Below are 18,137 nucleotides of genomic sequence, written 5' to 3' on the forward strand. Positions count from 1 at the left end.
AGCTCTCTGTGTATGAATTGCCAGGAGCGGAGAGATTGCTTTTGATTTAATGGCTATGGTGCTTGACTTTGTGTGTGTTCCACTGTAGTGGTGTGTCCTTCCCTTGCCTCTCCCTCACTCTCTCAGTCCAACATTATTTCACTCATACTTACACACACAAACAGACGCACACACACAAACACACATATCGTGCCTTGGCTATGCTCCATTAGGTGGGCTGTGTCTTAAACAGGAGGCTGACGTCACTGCTTGGCTAGGGAATATAGGACGGGTTGTGCGTATGTGTTCGTGTACATCTCTGTTTGTGTGTCTCCAGTCTCTGTTTTATTCTCAATGTCCTTATTGTCTCTCCCAGGGGACCCACCCACCCCCACCCCCTCCACACACCCTCTTCTCTGTATTTGTGGCCTGCTGGATTCTATTGATCAGCCTGTGAAAGCTTGAATGTCTGAAGAGGAGGACAGAGAGAGAGAGAGAGTATGAGAAAGGGAGAGTGAAGAGTGGCATTTGTGCACCCATATGTGTGTTGCAGTTTATGTGTGTCTGTGTGTGTGGGGGTGATTGGTGATCAAATAAACACTGAAATAAGTATCTGGCTCCATGTCCCTTTGAGGTACGAACTTTAGATCATGCATTTATTAGTCTCATTGGTGATTCACTAATATTGTTGCTATGGACACTTGAGCTTGTGTGAGCTGCCTCTCTGTGTTGCTTTTTTTTATAGAAGCTGTGAATGAAGATTTACAGCCAGACCATATCATGTAAAGGCCTATTTCGTAAACTTTCCAGTCAACTATCAGGTTGTAACAAAGGCACACAGCGCGTGAGCACAGGAAACTAAAGAAACTGCAGGTGAAATTGCAGGCAAAAGGTCACCTATGTCATTGTTGTTACAGATGGCAAACTGCAGTTGAATTTTTTAATATGTGCAGTTTTGCTGTGTGTGTGGCTTTTAAAGGTTGAGAAACTGGTAGAAGTGGAATTTCTGAGCAGTTGGCATGTCCATGCTCAGGGAAGTGTGAATGGTGGTTGCCTCCCACAGAGACAGACTGCCACTGTTTAGACCCTCCCTCAGGGCCGCGCCACCGTCAACTAAGCTTCTAGTAACACAACACAATGTTGGTACTATCAACATGGTTGGATCGGTTGTTGTTGTGGGAGGTTGGAATTCCTCCCATAGTTCCGATGGTCTTTCTGCTGAAATCTGGCTAAACTCCTAAACCTTGAGGATATTTTTTACTTTCATGTTGAAGATATAAAAAATACAGAAGAACCACCATGCAGAAGCTGAAAATTTGTTTGCATTGTGATCACTCAAAAAGAAATGTCTGTAGAAAAATCATTTCTGCCATTGTTTTAATAGACATATTATATTCTGTTCTATTCTGTATACTTGCTACGTTCCGGCTGTGTAGACATGGAGTGCATTCACTGGCATTGTTTCAGACTCACTCACCTCATAGAGGGCAAGGTCAACGCTAATCACTGCTTACATAATGAATTTGCATGATCATATGGGCCTTCCATCTTAATGACACCAGTGGAAAATGCCATCTCATACTTTGCTCCAGAATATCCCATCAATGCACAAATGGCATCCTCTGTAGTGATTAAGAAAGCCATGACACATGGCTAATGTTGTTATCACGCTGTTCAAACCACTGGGTGACCATTTGTGTCTTGTTGATGGGGACATTGACATCCTGGAAGGCACTGTTCCCATCAAGAAAGAGATGCATTATGGGATAAAGGCAATTGCTGAAAATTAATATATTATCAGCAGAGAGTTTATCTGGCTGAGGAAGGGATCCCAGAACCTAAATCATGACAGGAAGTCAGCGTAGAGCCAGCTTATCTGCTATTCACGTTGATGTTTTGATCACGCCCTTTACATATATCATGCAGGCAATGACAGTAGCCTGACTTAGCTATCATTTTTGTCACGTGTGGCACAGAAACCGCCGCTCAGGCTTTTCTAAATTCAAAAAAGGTCACACATTCTTTTCTGTCTCTTTTTTACTTTAAGCTCCAACAAATAGTGAATAAGGCACAAAACAAAGAATCCTTTGAAGAACAAAGTGAACCTGCCACATACAACGACTGGCTGGAGACGAATCCCATCGCAGAGATTGCATGCTTTCAAGACAGGGGAGGGAAAAGCATCCCTAACAACAAAATGATATAAATTACCACTGTTATGGTCTATACGGTTCAATTTAATGTGCTTGTAATGATAAATTATTTTGGTTATGAATCTAAAGTGGACCTGAGTGCAGTCGGAGCAGCAGGACTGTTAGAACAATTGCAGCTGTCTCCCAGGGCTGTGGCCATTAGTCAATAAATTAGAAAGTAATTAGTTTCTGCTTCTGTGGCTCTATTTGAAGCGCTTCACACAGGTGTAATGAAAATTTATTGGAGCTGTTGATCCAGAGGAGAAAAGAAAAGTAGAGGATTTGTAGTGTGTGATTGTAATGCAGGATTTCCATCTGCCTCGCTCCTTTTTTGCTTGCAGCGACAGGTAAAGTTAGCCATGATGACCAGTGTAGTGAGATTTGGCTTCGATGTTCCAAGCTTTGTCAACAGGCCAATTAGCTGGCAGCTATAAATAATTCATGTGTGGATACTTAATAAGAGGACTTCCTTTTTAGAATATTTTGAATTCATGACTTCAAGTGATTTAACTTTAACACTAATGACAAGACTTTTGGTGAGAAGAGCTAGATGAACATGACCAAAATCAACAGACATTCATGCACCAAATTCTGTGCCCCCTTTACTGTCTCATTAACAGTCATAAATCCTGTGGTTCAGCTAAAGAAGAAACTGAGGGCTGGAATTTTCACATGTGCATCACATAAAGTAAAATAGGACACATAAAATTTCAGCAAGGTTATGTTTTGTTTGCTGTAATTTAACAATGTCTGCTGTGCTCACACAAGCCTCTGAGGAAGACAGCTCGTTCCTTGGACTGTCTGTTTCATTCTGACTCCTGTGTGCTTTTTGGCCAGCGGGCATCTTATCACCCTTTGTTCTTCATACAGCGCACTAATTTTTTTCACTGTCATCTGACGCACAGCTTGTGTCTTCTCACGCCTAAATAAAAAGAGGGAGAGGATCAGACTTCAGCCATCAGGTTTACCTAATTGAACAGCTTTACGTTTCTCTTTCATGCCATTGTGTGCGGATCAAGGCAGTCACATGAAACTTTTTGTTGGCAGACAACATCAAGGCTATTTGTTTTGTCTGGTGGAATGTAAGGTCAACAGGAGAGGGAGAACAGAAATTGGAAAATGCTCGCACAACTGTGATGTCAATGAGCGGCATGAAAGACAGACAGAGGGAGGGAGCGGCTGTGGCAGCATATGGGTAAAAAGAAAAATTAGAGGTGAAAGAGAGATGAGGCAGAGAAAGGAGGCAGCGAGGAGATGAAGAAGCGAGCACAGACGTGAATTTGTGTACGTGTAAATTTGTGAAGGCAGCAACAGTGAGGGAGAGAGACAGAGGAGGAACAGAAAGGACGGGGAGTTGAACAGAGACGGGATGGACGGACGGATGAGGACAATGAGGCACATCGGTCCCAGCCCAGGCTACGGCCAATTAGAATAAAATTAGCTGGACCTTGGCAAAGGCTAGGGCGCACAGTAGGGCATGAAGAGAGGGGAGGAGAGGTGGGGGAGGGGCAAAGGGGGAGAATATCCCGGTGATTAAAACCAAATGATTAGTAGTGTGCAAGGCAGAGGGCTGGAGAGCTGGGGTCACCTGAGCCTGGAGGGAGAAAGAAGGTCTAATAGTAATGAGACCAACCTTCCCTCTCCTCATCGTCGTCCTCCTCCTCTCACCCTCTCACCACCCCTTTCCTTCCTTTTCTCTTGTTCAGACACAGTTTTTCTCCTCTAACCATTTTTCTCCATCTTCCACTGCTCTTTATTTACACATTCCCCCCTTTTCTGTCTATCCGTGTGCCTTTCCCTGTCTGCGCCTCATGCCTTCCTGTTGTAAACCCTGTTACTATCTATTACTGTCTGTTGCCTTTGGCTAAAGTGCGCACTAATGCTATTGTTGTGGGAGACAGTTAAGCTTTTCGTGATAAGCAAAGATTTATGAGTAGTTTGTTTATCTTTTTTAATCACAAGTGTAAATCTGCAGATGTATGGTAATAGATGGTTTGAGCTGCATCAAAAACTCAGCACAATACAGGCATCTGTTGCAGATTCCCCATGTGCTGCTGCTTCAGTTTTCCTAATGAAGCCAGAGACTGGTCAGAGTGCTCATTCTTGTATAAAGCAACAATCATTTGCAATATAAAGGAGCATTTTGGCCATGTAGTGACACCTAGGATGGTAAAGAATATCCCATTTTTCACACTGGCATCTCACAGACAGAGGAGGCCAGATAACAGTGGTAGTTGCTGGAGTTGCCAGAAATATGTGTTGGATTTTGAACCTTACTTGATTTGAGTTTCTGTAACGCAGATGTAGTCTTGTAAACATCTTCTGTACTGTGTGCATATGTAATTTTGTCAATGTATGTGCCTACATGACTTGTACATGTGAGAATGCGTGTGTATCTATCTATCTATAAGGTCTGCCCCTTGGCATGTTTAATGGCCAGAAGCAACACCACTGATGCATATACTCTTTAGGCATCAAAGCACAGTTTAAGAGGGTGGTGGGCTGTATGTGGTTGCCTGATTTCCTGCTCTGTGCTGCTTGCTACACCCTCTCAAGCACCTTATGTACTACCACCCTCTTCACTCTAGCCCTCAAGGTCCACTTGGCAAACCCACCAAACATCATTTTAAAACCATACTTTATTTATTCTACAAGATCTGACTTTTTGTTTTAGTCAAATTTATGCATCAATCCTCTTTTGGCCTACCTCATCTTGTGTTCTGTTTTGTAAATCATTTATTTGTTCTTGTTTCCCAATTATTTGATGTCTTGCTATTCTGGCAGCTGGGTTTCTCTGGCTCATTTTAGCTTCAGTAGCTGGAGAAAGTATTCAGACTCCTTCATTTTTTGCACCATTATCCAAATTTTTGCTCATCAGTGTACACTCAATGACCCACAAAAACAATGTGAAAACCTTTTCCCCAAAATCTTTGAGTCAAAAACAGAAATCTCTCCTTTACGAAAGTATTCAGACCCTTTGGTGTGGGACTTAATAGGACTCCGTCTATGGGAAATTGAATTGACTGGACATAGTTTAGAAAGGCACACACCTATGACTATAAGGTCCCGCAGTTCACAATGCCTGTAAGGACAAACACCAAGCTATGATGGAGTTTGCCAGGAAGAATGGAAAAACTGCCCAAATCCAGGTGTGTAAAGATTGTCAGACTCAGGTTAGACTTAGACTTACCAAGAAGAACTAAAGCTGTAAGTGCTAAAATCCACAACACAATAAAGGAAAAAATTAAAGGGTCTGAATACTTTCTGGAACCACTGTATTTCTTGGGAGGCCCTCTCAGGTCTTTCTCAACTTTTTACAGTTCAGAAAAGCTTTGCAAGAAAGGACCCCCCACACACCTAGAGGAGCAGCAGAGCAGTTAATCACCTTCTCCTCGTGACGTCCGCCATGAGAGATATCATTGTGTCTTTTTCCAGGGAGGCAGCCAGGGTAACACCAATATGCTGTGAATCAACAGGCAATCATGCAGAACATACAGAGAGCTCTGATAGCCTGAGAGGAGAGAAATACAGCTCCTAGATGCTACTCCAAGCCCCAGCTTGCCTTAATTACAAACCTTTGCAAGCTTTCCTAAATTAGATTTGCCTTGTGTCTGAGCAGTATTTTCTGGAAAGTCAGTATTTTTCTTTCAAGGCACTTTTTGCAAGAGCGAAGACCTGATGTTTATCTTCATCCTAAGTATCATTTGTCTATCTTTCCCACCTTTCCCACGCCTCAAATTTCCTTCTTTTATACTCTTCCCATCCACCTCTCCACCTCACTCTGTCTCTGCTTCAGTGTTTATTTTACCAGTCTTCAGTAGCAGAGCAAAATTTCCTCTGCAGAGAGGTAGAGTTCAGTAGGCCTGCCAGCCCTGGAGGACTATGGGAGATCAGAAGACATGTCAGAAGTCTGGTGGGTCTTTTCCACACAGACCCCATTCAGTTATGTGGTTGAAGCCCACAGAGGAAGAGCAAACACAGCCCTAGGTCTAGGCCACAGGTCTGCATCCATGGAAGACAGGGATGGCCCTCACTACAGTCAGACAGGCAGGCTCAAATAAAGAGATCTATCCACAGGGTGGATTGGTTGGTGAGAGAATGTAATTCTGTGTGTGTTCCACTCTACAATGGCAAGAAACACCGGCAGCTGCATGCACAGAGGGAGAGAGAGAGAGGGTGAAGTGACAAATAGACAGTGTACTATATGTGACCATTGTTTGAGTTGCCAAATTGCTCTGTTGTTGGCCAGCGATTATCTGTGCTACAGAACACCATGATGAGTTTTCAGTTTGAGAACATCAGAGAGCAGGAAAAAGGGAGCAAATAAAGGCCTTCCCTGTTGGCTACCTGTGATGACTTAGCCAAGTCAGGAGACTTATAGCGCAGTCTGACACATAAAGCCTGGGGGCCTGTATCACTTTGAAACAAGAAAAGGAGAAACAGAGGAAAACTGCAGAGCCCCCTATGTATTGTACTGTAGTACAGTGCCCCAGAATGGCCTCCGGTCGGAGGTGAGCGGTGGCAGTTTCAGCTGGCCGTAGGGACAGTGGACAGGAGGCCTGGTCAAGTGGACGACAGCGAGGGTCACAGGGTCCCCTGGGGAGGAGGTATCCCAAAGGGGTGGGCAGATGGGGTCTGGAATGAGACTGTTCTCAGACAGGTGGATGGCTGTCACCCTCATTTCGCCACCGCCAGCAAGCAGGTGGCCTCACCCTCCTCCTCTTCCACTCAAGGGTCACCTTCACATGGCACTGCTTCCCCCTGGGTCCCATCCCATCATATATACACTGTATATACACACTACTCACACACAGACACACACACACACACCATTGGTTCTCATACTGTGCGACTCTCAGTCAACCCCAGCACCTGGGGACTGGGCGCGTAAACAGTCGCTCTCAAGGTTGAACCCAGGTGTTTCATTTCCATTACGGCCCTCATCACATTCACAGCCTCCTCCCTCTGACTTTGGTCATAACACAGACAGAATAGTCATTAAATTTCAGATTACCTTTTCTTTGCCTTTGTAGGTGTTGAGATGCACGGGGTCTATTTTAGATGTCTGTCTATGAAATAATTATCTCCCAACACTCTGCTCCCGACATCTTCAAAAGAGGATGTTCCATTGATGATTTTTGCCCTACATCATAGCTTTGCTCTTGCTGCGACTCTAAAACCCAATATAGCGTAATTAAACTAACAAAGTGACATCAATAAAGACAGAAGTGCTCTGTAATTACAGTCTGTGCTAGGACATCATAAGCAGGCAGTGTCATCACCCTAACGAAGGAAATAAATCGATGGCAGACAGACAAAGCCCCGCTTTACGATCCCCTTCTCCTCTGACACACAAAGCCAACCATAAACACGAGTAAGGCGAGAGTTTAATGGCAATCTTAAAGTTGCAGAGGCCACTAGCTTGTCTTTACTGCTCCTGCCCAGCAATACAATGGGTGCCTTGACACTTTCACCACTCCCTTCCTCTCCTTCATTAGTTGTGCTTCTCTCTGTTTCTCCCTTCAGTCTGCCTTTTTCTTTCTCCTTCCCTCCTATATGGTGTCTGGTCTTCTCACCCTCTGGAGACACATGAGTGGCAGGTCTCCCCCCTTAATAACCGTGTATTCCAATTCTGACACGGTTGCACTAAAACAGATACACATAGATACGTACACACACACACACCCACACACAAACACACACAAAAAATAATATGTTGCAGGATTCAAGATTGGCATTCCCACGTTGCCTTCTCCTGCAGAGCGCCATGTGGACAGCAAGGCTAAATGTCAGGGAAAGATATTTAATTCCACGTGCACACACACACATGCATATAGCCGCACTCAAAAAAAGCCAACACAGACAAGACACCCCACACTGATAGTGTGTGGAGAGTGAGGCTAAATGTCACGGGATGATGTAAATTCGCATGATTGCTTCCAGAAGTAGTTCATCACAATGCCAACGCTGGCCAGATCAGTGTCTCATTGTCCTCCAAGAATTTTGCAGAGCAGGACAGTGGGGCCCCAGCGAACCATGCAGAGAACACCATGCTTGTGTGTGTGTATGTGTCACTTTCTCTCTCAACCCTGTGTTTTTCCAGGCTGACCCAGTTTCCTGAGAAATACATAATATAAACTCATACCAGAAAAACATTCAGTAATGTACATAGATATTTCCCTACAGCGTCTGTAATGTACATCACGGGTTCCAGCTGAGATTAGCTCTGCTTATACCCAAGCCTGTTGCAAAAATGAAAAAATGAACCACACTCAGAGACATGGAACAGAAATAGGGATATGTGCCATGTTTTAGTTTTGTATAACATTCTTTACACATATCCGCATGGTCTCAGGGTGACAGTAGTAGATCTCCCTCAGCTCCCTTCCCCCCCTGCACATGATTTGTTCAAAGAAAACCCTGCTGAAGATGACATTTGAAAGAAATATGGGCCCACCGATGAGTTGTAAAGTTGTTTATACTACTAACTGTACGTTCCACATTGATGAATAAAACATAGATTTCATTCTAGAGCGCGTCTCCCTTTGCCAGTCCCTATACGCGGCACAGAGCCAGAAGCAAACTCTTTGCCATGCTGTGGCTGTTGCCTTGACCCCCCACCCCCCCTCCGATTCTCACTGCCTACTTGCTGAGGTGACTGATGAGCAGACTCACTGGTGTGTCAAATATGGGGGAAATAGTCAATCAGCTGGGCCGGTGTGACAGGCCTGCGTGTTGCTGTAGTTTGGGAAATGCTGCTGCAGGAAGTGTGTAAAAGTAACGCTCAGTGCCAGACTGAGGATAAACATTTTATGGTTTTGGAATAGGAGGGTTACACCTCTTCCGTTTCTGGAAGGCATGGCTAGATGCTCGTTGCATCTGTGTTTAGTCCACCCCAAGCTGTGTGGGATTTATTACGCTATGCCTACTATCATACCAGCAGTGCCTCTGACTGTGTGTCTCTGTCTGTGTATTTATGTGTAAGTGTGCTCTGTGTCTGAGCACGTTTTTAAGAAATAAAAGGAGGAAAGGAAGAAAGGAAAGAGAGAACGCTTGTGTGTGGATCATTTATGGAGGAGAGAGTGTTGATGTGATTTAGTGTGTGGGAGCTCCATGGGCCACTGAACTTGGAAAATGAGAAGGCAGAGGTGGCCATGATTAGAGGTGTGCCTTGCTGACTACTTTATGAGGGTATTCAGATGTGTGCGTACATGCGCATGTAGATGGCACTCGGAGTCTGTAGCTGGACTGGGGTAGATAAACATAGCGGCACTACGCACACTCTATCATCGTCATTGTCTGGGTAAAGCCTATCAGTGTTGGCATGTACTGTATAACCAGACGAAGTGTAGTTGACTTATCCTCTGCTTCGCTCAGTCGCGCTCTCTGTGTTTGAATGTGTGCGAGTGCGTGTGAGGTCCTGGCCCCAGCTGATGTATCTGAGACACAGCGGAGTGATCCCAGACATGTGCCAGGAGCCAAGGTCAAGGGTCATCATATACAAACATACCCAGAGAAATAGAGTATAAGAGAGCAGCGGAGCCTGTGGGACTATTTGACTAACATCCTCACCCATAACATCACATACTACTGTACCTACATCCTCTCATTCTTATCTCTTCTTTCAGTCAGTCTCCATATGTACTTTTTTCCCTCCTGTTTGTTTCAGATCTTCTGTTGGTTGCAGATTATTCACACTCAGAAGAATATCAACAAACCACATCAGAAATAATATGATTTTAGAATGTAATTACTGTCATAGCATCCATGATAATCCTCCAAAACATAACAGCAGTCAAAGAGTAATATTTATTATTAGCAGTAAGCAGGCACAAGTACTAATTTGAAAAACAATTCAGAGTAGTTTGTTTGTTGTTTTTGTTTGTGTTAATATGCTCTTTGTTTTGACTTACAAACATGAGAAAACTATTTGAGCTAGACCCTCTACTTGCATATCTGTATAGTCAGTGACAAATATTGTTATGCTCATAATCCTGATCACTGCGCGTCATGTTCAGCAGCTTTCATGTTGAATCTACCATAGTCATGCAGTTCCATGAGGATTATCTGTGTATTAAGCCATGCCTGGATGGGCATTTCTACATCCATTGTGATAATAACTGCAACAGATCTGTTTGCAATACTGCTTTATGGTCAGTGGTCAGCATATTAACCTCAGAGTATCTACAACATCTACAGAAACGGCGTGGTCTACTTTTAATTGTCAACAAGGAAACGGAGCAAGCCATTTATGTTTTCCCTTTGTTCAGCCCGGGTACAGTAGACTCACTGATCCTGAATGCTCTTTTCTATGAATGCCTTGCTCCACACTGACACAGTTGCACACATTCACAGCTGGAAGGTTCCCAATACTGCCACAGTCTGATCTTTTGGCCGGCTGAGCAGCTTTAATCTGTTTTGTAGCAAAGTTGGATCATACTGATTGTCCCACACACTGCTCTGCTGCAGCAATGCAAAGGCTAGTCAAAACTTGAGTTTGATGATCAGTAAATTAACTGATTACAGAGAATTGCCTGCATTTATGAAAATACTTCCAGTGAGTGTTACTTTTAATTGCCAACAGCAAAACAGGAGTAAACAGCATGTATTATTATTTGATTTAGCTGTTGCGGAAAAGAAATTCCATCATACTGGCTTAGCATTCTCATCGACGTACAGTACACCACTGCTCAGCCTTTTATGCTCTGACTCTAAGATTTTAACTACTGACACTTTTACTCGGTCAAGCAAATAAATTCTTGTTGTTTCTTTCCTGTGGACATTGTTCATTAATCAGCAGTGGTCCCTGGTCAGATGTTGAAAAGACATCTAAAAATAGAAATCAAGCTGAATATGCTGGGGAACATGACTCATGTATTTACTCATCTGCACTTGTCATTTTCCCTTTTATCTCAAGACTATACATGACACTTTAGGCTCCCCTCTGTTGATGCTTTGTATACTCAACATTCTGGCACTCGTTGTGTTTACGGAGGCGAATCACAGTGTGTCAGTGTTTGTCTAAAATCCTCGCAACACACACAGGGATCAAAGAAGAAAGCCAGCGCTATACTGTGAACGTCATCCTGGAATCCAATCCAAGCATCACTGCGGAGGTGGCTTGGTCTCCAGTATGTTTAGTGCTACCTCAAGACCATATAAGCTCTGTAATGCAAGCAATGCCCGAAATTCGATTTGATCTGCATGGCCGCCATCACTTGACCATGGCTGATGTCCGTCCTCCTCGCCCTCGCTCTCTATCTGTGCCTGAGCTGCCGCTGAGCCCTGGGCTCCAATTAATCCCATGATGCCTGGCTGTGGTTGGTATGGTGACCAGACAGGGCACAGAGAGAGCTGTGATTCCCAGGTGAAAGGTGGGATAGACTTTCTGATTCGCTCCAGCACACAGATAGAGTTACAGCTCAATTTCAACCTCTCGCCCTCACTGGTCTATCCTCATGACTAAAATAGGGCCAAGGAATAGGAGAAGGGAGAGGAAGGATAGAGTCTTCTTTTATTTCTCTCTATTTTTCTGTCTGTCTCTCCCCCTTTTTCACTCTTTTCTCCATCACTCCTTCCTTCCAACCCCACCCCACCCTCCTCTATCACTGTGCTGACGTTTTTTTTGTGACAGTGGGGACTCTGAGATGTGCTTTATAGCTTGGTCAGCTTGTAAAGCAGCACTTCTAACTCTGTAGTTCTGTCTCACTTTTAGAAGTGGAGAGGTTTTTTTTGACCTCACTGGCTCTTTATCCTTCTCTCTTTTCAGTTGTTCCTAGTGCTTGTACTTTGTTCTTTTACCTTTTTTGTGGACAAGGCAGGATTTGTGAATTAATCATAAGTGGTTCAATACCTGGCCTTAGCTGTGCTCCGTCACTGAGGGATCAATAGGGGAAGGTCAGTGGCACTGTGGTGGCAATGACTGCTCTGGAGGAGAGACAAGGAGGGCCATGTCCAGGTGATCCATAAGCCCAGTCTGGCATGAGCAGTGGTGGGGAGGAGAGCATGTCCTTGCCCCATCCGGTCTCTGTTCTGGTCTCTGGAGAGTGCCCTCACTTTAGGTGGACTTCAAGGTCCTCTTGTCATCCCCACATCATCTAGGATAGTGCCCCACTTTTGCAAAATTTGAGTAAAATATCTTTACAATAAATATAGTGTGTGTTTTATACTGATTAGTGATAATAATAATAATAAAGTGCACATTCTTATAAACCTTTGCCAGTACAGACAGGTTTAGGGTTTCAAGGTTTTACAGTTTGTGCTGCAGTTTTTATAATCCACGCTTTGATCCTCTTTTTTTCTTTTCCTCCTATGACCTGTCCTTGCTTTTTATTTCCATACTACCTTTCATACTTTTATCTTAAAGACTGTCAATGACACAAGTCATTGAATGTAGCATTAATAGGAGACCAGCAAAGAGAAATAAAATCTTTCATCCTCTTCTCTGAATTGGGCTCTTGAAAATACATGACCACATCATTAACTTGGTGGCTGAATTCTCCTGCTTCTTGTTTTAATAGAAAGCAAGCTTGTAGTTACTAATAATGAAACCCTGACCTTTTCTTGCTGCAGTCTAGTTCGACTTAGATTTAATTGCATTAGTATTTTCTTACCATGGGAGAACGTAAGCTGCTAAAACAGCAATTCTACCCCATGACATAAAATAAAGCTGTATGCAATTCCCTGCCGCCCATGCATTATTGAAAGTACAAAAGCATCCTCTTTACAAAGTGTCATAATAAGGCAGTTCTACAGGACTTAAGTCTACACATGCTCGATGCACACAGCATGTAGTTGTCAGCAGGACCTGAGCTATAGAGAGGCTTGATTCTGATAGCACTTTTATTTACAACGTACTGAGACACACTACAAATGATTTGTGAAGATTAGCAGAGAGGATGTGAGGTATGAATCATCGTCTCTGTAGCTCCTATTTCCAAGTAAACATATGCATACTGACTAAAGGCTGAAAATAGCATTCACCACAAATATGATGTGGAAGTCTTTTGAGGAAACAGTTGAAAGTCATCAACATTTCAACCCAGTTAAACATATTATATGGGCTCTAACACACACGTACGGCGACAGAGAGTATTTCAAATGAATAAGAAATGTCTTGACAGCCAAAACCTTACAAGCACTGAAATTCAAATTCCGTGTCACCTAAGCTGTACATCAAAGCCGCACATTAGCCCTTTCTGCTATGTGTGTATGTGTTGACACAGGGAATGGAGCAGTGTAACCAGTGTATGACATGGCTATTTGTAAATAACGTCCCAACCTCATCCACTGGCAGGGGCTGAGAGTTTTAAGTCTGAGTAGTGATGGCAGCCTCCCTGAAATGTGCATGAAACCGGCTTAGTGCTATCAGCGCAGCATCACCGCCAGTCACCAGCCTCCCTCTCATTCTGCCGGGCTGCTGTGGACCAGATAAGAGCAACACCACCCTCCTTCCCTACTGCTTCCATCCGCCTTATGTTGTCCCCCAACAATCCACCCGCCCTCCCACACCAATTCACCCTTATCCTCTTTACAAGGTCTTATAGGGACAGAGACACTGATGTGTAGCTACAACCATAATTTATATTCTTTGTAAATTGTCTGTGAATTTTTTCATTGAGATAAGTGTGGGGGGAACATCTGTTTTGTGCTGGGAGGCAGTGGGCCAGGGCCTGAGTTCTGTGGCAATCACCGGCAGTATAGATAGAGAGAAAGAGGGGAGGCACACGATCTGTCTCCCTATCCTGAATTACAACTCCAGGGGCCCAGCTACCCTCTCATCATTACTGTAGTATTTAGTTGAACACATTGGGTAAACAAACATTGTGCTCCATCTGTACAGCCTTGGAGATCAGTACATGATACTATGTTTGGCAAACTTAACTTCATGATTTACTTCAGTCTAACTCATGTCAGTCGCTGTGTTTGATTTCTCTCTTAATTATCTTTAGTACTTTTTGTAAACACAAGCATGGCATTTCAGCTTTAATATAGAGTTCAGACATGCTTTAGTATTAACATGTTATTAACATGTTAAGAGAATGAAAGAGAGATGATGCAATATGATTTAAAAGATGTTGCATAACTTGTTCCAGTTGACTGATCCACCGCAACGCCCCTTACTCACTTAATTACTAATTACCATATATAATTAAGCATTCTTGGTTGAAGGTTGCCACCACTCAGAGCTAGAGTAGAAAGAACTGTGGGCATCACAGTGACCAAGCGCTGAGGCCTCATTTGCAGTCAAAAAGGAACGCGACCCTGTGGCGTCTCGACATACGAACACTAGCGGGGGAGTTTGAGGGGTTCAGAGCAGTGCAGACGATGAATCTCAATCCTGAGGCCGTGGCAGATTTACATTTAAAGTAGTTTTAGCGAACGCCCCACTTCCTGATGCATTCTTTGGCAGGGCTGAAGGGAGCGGCTTATCTGCGAGTCATCAATTGCACGTGATGCGTTCAGATATGGAGCTCCCAACGCGGAGCCAGCACCTTTCCGCTCACACATCCGGCTCAGAGATGGTGTGCCATCTAATAGAGCGCCGTCGCTTGAGTTATAATTACATTACACATAGAAACACCTCTGCTCTGTGTCGACAGCCCCAGGTATGTGTGTGTGTGTGTGTGTGTTGGCGTGCATGTGTGTCTTAACACATGTGACCTATGTTTTACCTGTGATTGACAGAACCAGTAATGACCAGCATCAGTATGTTATTGATGTTCTGTCACTCCTCTGGCTATTAATGTTATCCCTAGATGGAGCAACAGGGTTACTAGAAACTTGCTGTGTACGTGGACATGTGTGTGATGCTTGTGTGTGAGTGCCCAGGGGCATATTTGTGCCTCATATTTATACTTAATAGGGTCAGTGTGTGTGACACAAAATTTAGGTGTCCGCATGTTTGTGTGTGTGTGTGTTTGTGTGTTTGGATGAGTAGTAGGTGTGAGTGTGGTTGTTGACACAGTGGGGTAAAGGCTGTGATGGCTGAAGGCTCTGATGGGTAATTGAGAACAGCAGGTGTTACCTCCCTCCTGAGCCACTTCAGGCCCCAACCAGCTCACCCTCCGATCTTCAAAGCCTCTCCTCTCCTCTCCTCTCCTATCCTCTTCTCTCCTCTCCTCTCCTCTCCTCTCCTCGCCTCTCCTCCCCTCTCCTCTCTTCTCCTCTCCTCTTCTCTCCTCTCCTCCTGGCTGCACTACCAGTTACCAGTTGAGCTTGCTGGGGAGAAAAACAGCATGTATGGTATTAATCAAACCCAGGGCATCATGGGGAATAGGGCAGAGCAGGAGGGGGGGATGGGGGACCAGAGCCCAGCTATTACTGCTACACTGGTTCACCAAGACGGAAATATTTCATTCTCTGTAACCCTTTTGACAAGAATACATCCAGCAACACATAATTCTTACCATTATAAGCTGGAATACTAATTAAATGCTGTATGCTTGTCTCATGCCTAGTATACTCAATACAGTTGAGTACTTTTGAGTGTGATAACACAGTAATAGCTTATTTCATGTATTATTAGTAATATATTGAGTAGTGTTTGAATCTTATTTTTTACGAATGGTTGTCAAAAACTTGTTTGTATTTACACAATAAACGTGTTTGTGCTCCTCATAAATATCATGTTTATTCAAGTCAGAACATTTCAAGGTTCCATCACTGTGTTTTGTCTCAGAACATTTTAGGATTTTAGAGTGATTCACCAGAGCTGTGGATTCTCCCCACTGATCCCTGTTGGAACAGGAAAATCTCTAACACTCCCTCAGATTTGTCTCTCTCTGTCTGTCTGTTTTAGCTCTTTACTCATTTCTCACTTAGTACCCATAGGCCTTCAGACAGTGAAGCTGAGCCTGTGAGCGGTGGTTTTGTGGGCCAGGGCTCCCTGGCTTTGGCTCTGTTACCCATGCTGAACACGTCACCAGCCTCATAAACTCCCCCCCCACCCTCCCCTGACTTTTTCAAATGAACAAATCTGATTGAGCGAATGCCATTACCTGGGTAAATGAATGATTCCTAAAGGACTGGACAAGGCCTAACACCACCCTGAGGGTAAAGCTTATTATCGCTGCAAACTCCAAAGAGGAGAGAGGCGGCTGTGGTGCATGTGTGCACTTTGTCAGAAGCCTGTATTTCCATATTAATCTGCCACATTTAGGCATCTGAGACAGAGGGCCTCCTGTCACGCTTCTTTGATAACAGAGCAGTTAGCTTTTTCCCCTCATCTATAAATATGTATAATTCTGATAAGATTAATTGAAACGCCTAAGTATACAGTGGTTGGAGATGAGTGGGAGGAAGAGAGAGAGAGAGACAGCAGGAGGGAGAGGAGACACATTATGTTACCTAAGCATGCATTTTAGACTGGTCTCTGCCTCAGACCTACTCCAGAGTGGGTGCCTAGGCTCTCTCTTCTGGGTCCAAAGTGCCTTGAATTGAAAATAGCATCTACCTAACAGTCCCTCAAAAATAGCTGAGCGAATAAGTTTTTGCGCCAAGCCGATAAATACGGCGTGGAGCCTCTGACACCGAAGCCTCACCCCAATTTCCAGTGCTCTGGAGGAGATCAGATAGCCCTGTGTCATTTGATTTTCTGCCTTATCTCATCCGCGCCCATCTTTTTGTCTCACGCAGGGCTACATTTTAAGAAGCACACGCTCCTTGTATCTTTTGAAGGACAAAACCCAGAATGATATCGAAACAAATAATAGGATCGCACCGCTGGAGAGGGCCATTCCGGTGTTTGATTGATGCCAAGTGCTGATGTAGGCATGTCAGATGAGTGTCCTTCAAATGACATTTGGGATGCAAATCTGTAGAAGTACGCATCAAGATTGCAGCAATCTGCAAAGTTCTTAGTTGATGAGTGCCATTTATGATCACGCCTCCACGATGGGTGACATTACGGATGTTGTAAACTAGAGCACAATTTATACTTTGTGTATATCCCACACAGCCACTGAGCAGTTCCACTTCTCAAACTGACCAATAAAAATGTCTGTTTAATAGTTGTTTTCTGCAAAGTATGCTGAGTGCGAAACAAGAGAGGGCACTGAGTGAGCAGAAGACAGCAGGAGAGAGGGAGGTGTGGGAGAGTGGAGGTGAGGGATCCTGAGACAGATGAAACAAGAGGGGAGAGAGAAAGCAGAAGAGGAGCTGGTGCGAGGGAGGAGACAAAGACATTCCCTGGAGCACAGCTTGAGTTGACTGACGGCAAGAAGAGAGGGCTGTGGAGAGAGGAAGGGAGGAGGAAAGGGAAGAAGGGAGATCAGCAAAGGAGTGAGCACGTCAGTGTGTGAGTGGCGTCTCTCATTAGAAGGTGCTGTCAGGGGCCACAGAGGGGGGACTGCAGGGACCCCACCTCCCCCCTTCTCTTCCCTCTCCACTGGCCCCTGAGATCTGGCCGGGAAAATGATTGATGAGTGATACCAAGATAAACACGCGCCTGGGCCCCTAAAGGCAGCCCTGCAAAATGATGCATGCAGCGTTATAAATAAACCTTGTGAAAAAAAAAAAAATTAACAATAAACAACAAAACAATGCAAAACAACCATTGGGTTTTCTTATTTTGGATATTGTTACAGAAGCCACAAATCAACCCGGCTTTTGTTCTTTGCTTTGATGAGAGTTTTTCTGGCTTTTTCTGTTTTGAGTTTTCTCTGCGTTTGCTGCGCCTGTGTGTGTGAGCAGTGAGCACAAGGCTAACAAGGTTCACCAGCAGACTGGATGGTTAAGCCGCCCTCAACAGTTACACTGCTTCCTCAACAGCTTGGGCAGGCGGCTTTCCCACTCATTCACTGTGAGGCACCAAACACTGAGGCAAACCTGTTCTCATTTGGGAGAGCTCCAAATCATAGCAGCTGTGTGTGATGTGCGTGCGTGTGTGTGTGTGTTTCAAGAGTACACTGGAAACTGATGTGTGGTATGGCATATGTATGGATTCATGCTGATGATACGTAGCCA

The 18,137-nt window shown here is 44.3% G+C and overlaps 1 protein-coding gene across 8 annotated transcripts in view; it reads left to right on the top strand.

Annotated features, from left to right (window-relative positions):
* camta1a (calmodulin binding transcription activator 1a) overlaps positions 1 to 18,137 on the top strand; it is a 274,478-nt gene that overhangs the window by 137,492 nt on the left and 118,849 nt on the right. The window lies entirely within an intron of this gene.

Source organism: Lates calcarifer, linkage group LG6, assembly GCF_001640805.2.
Source record: "Lates calcarifer isolate ASB-BC8 linkage group LG6, TLL_Latcal_v3, whole genome shotgun sequence".
NCBI classification, from domain to species: domain Eukaryota; kingdom Metazoa; phylum Chordata; class Actinopteri; family Centropomidae; genus Lates; species Lates calcarifer.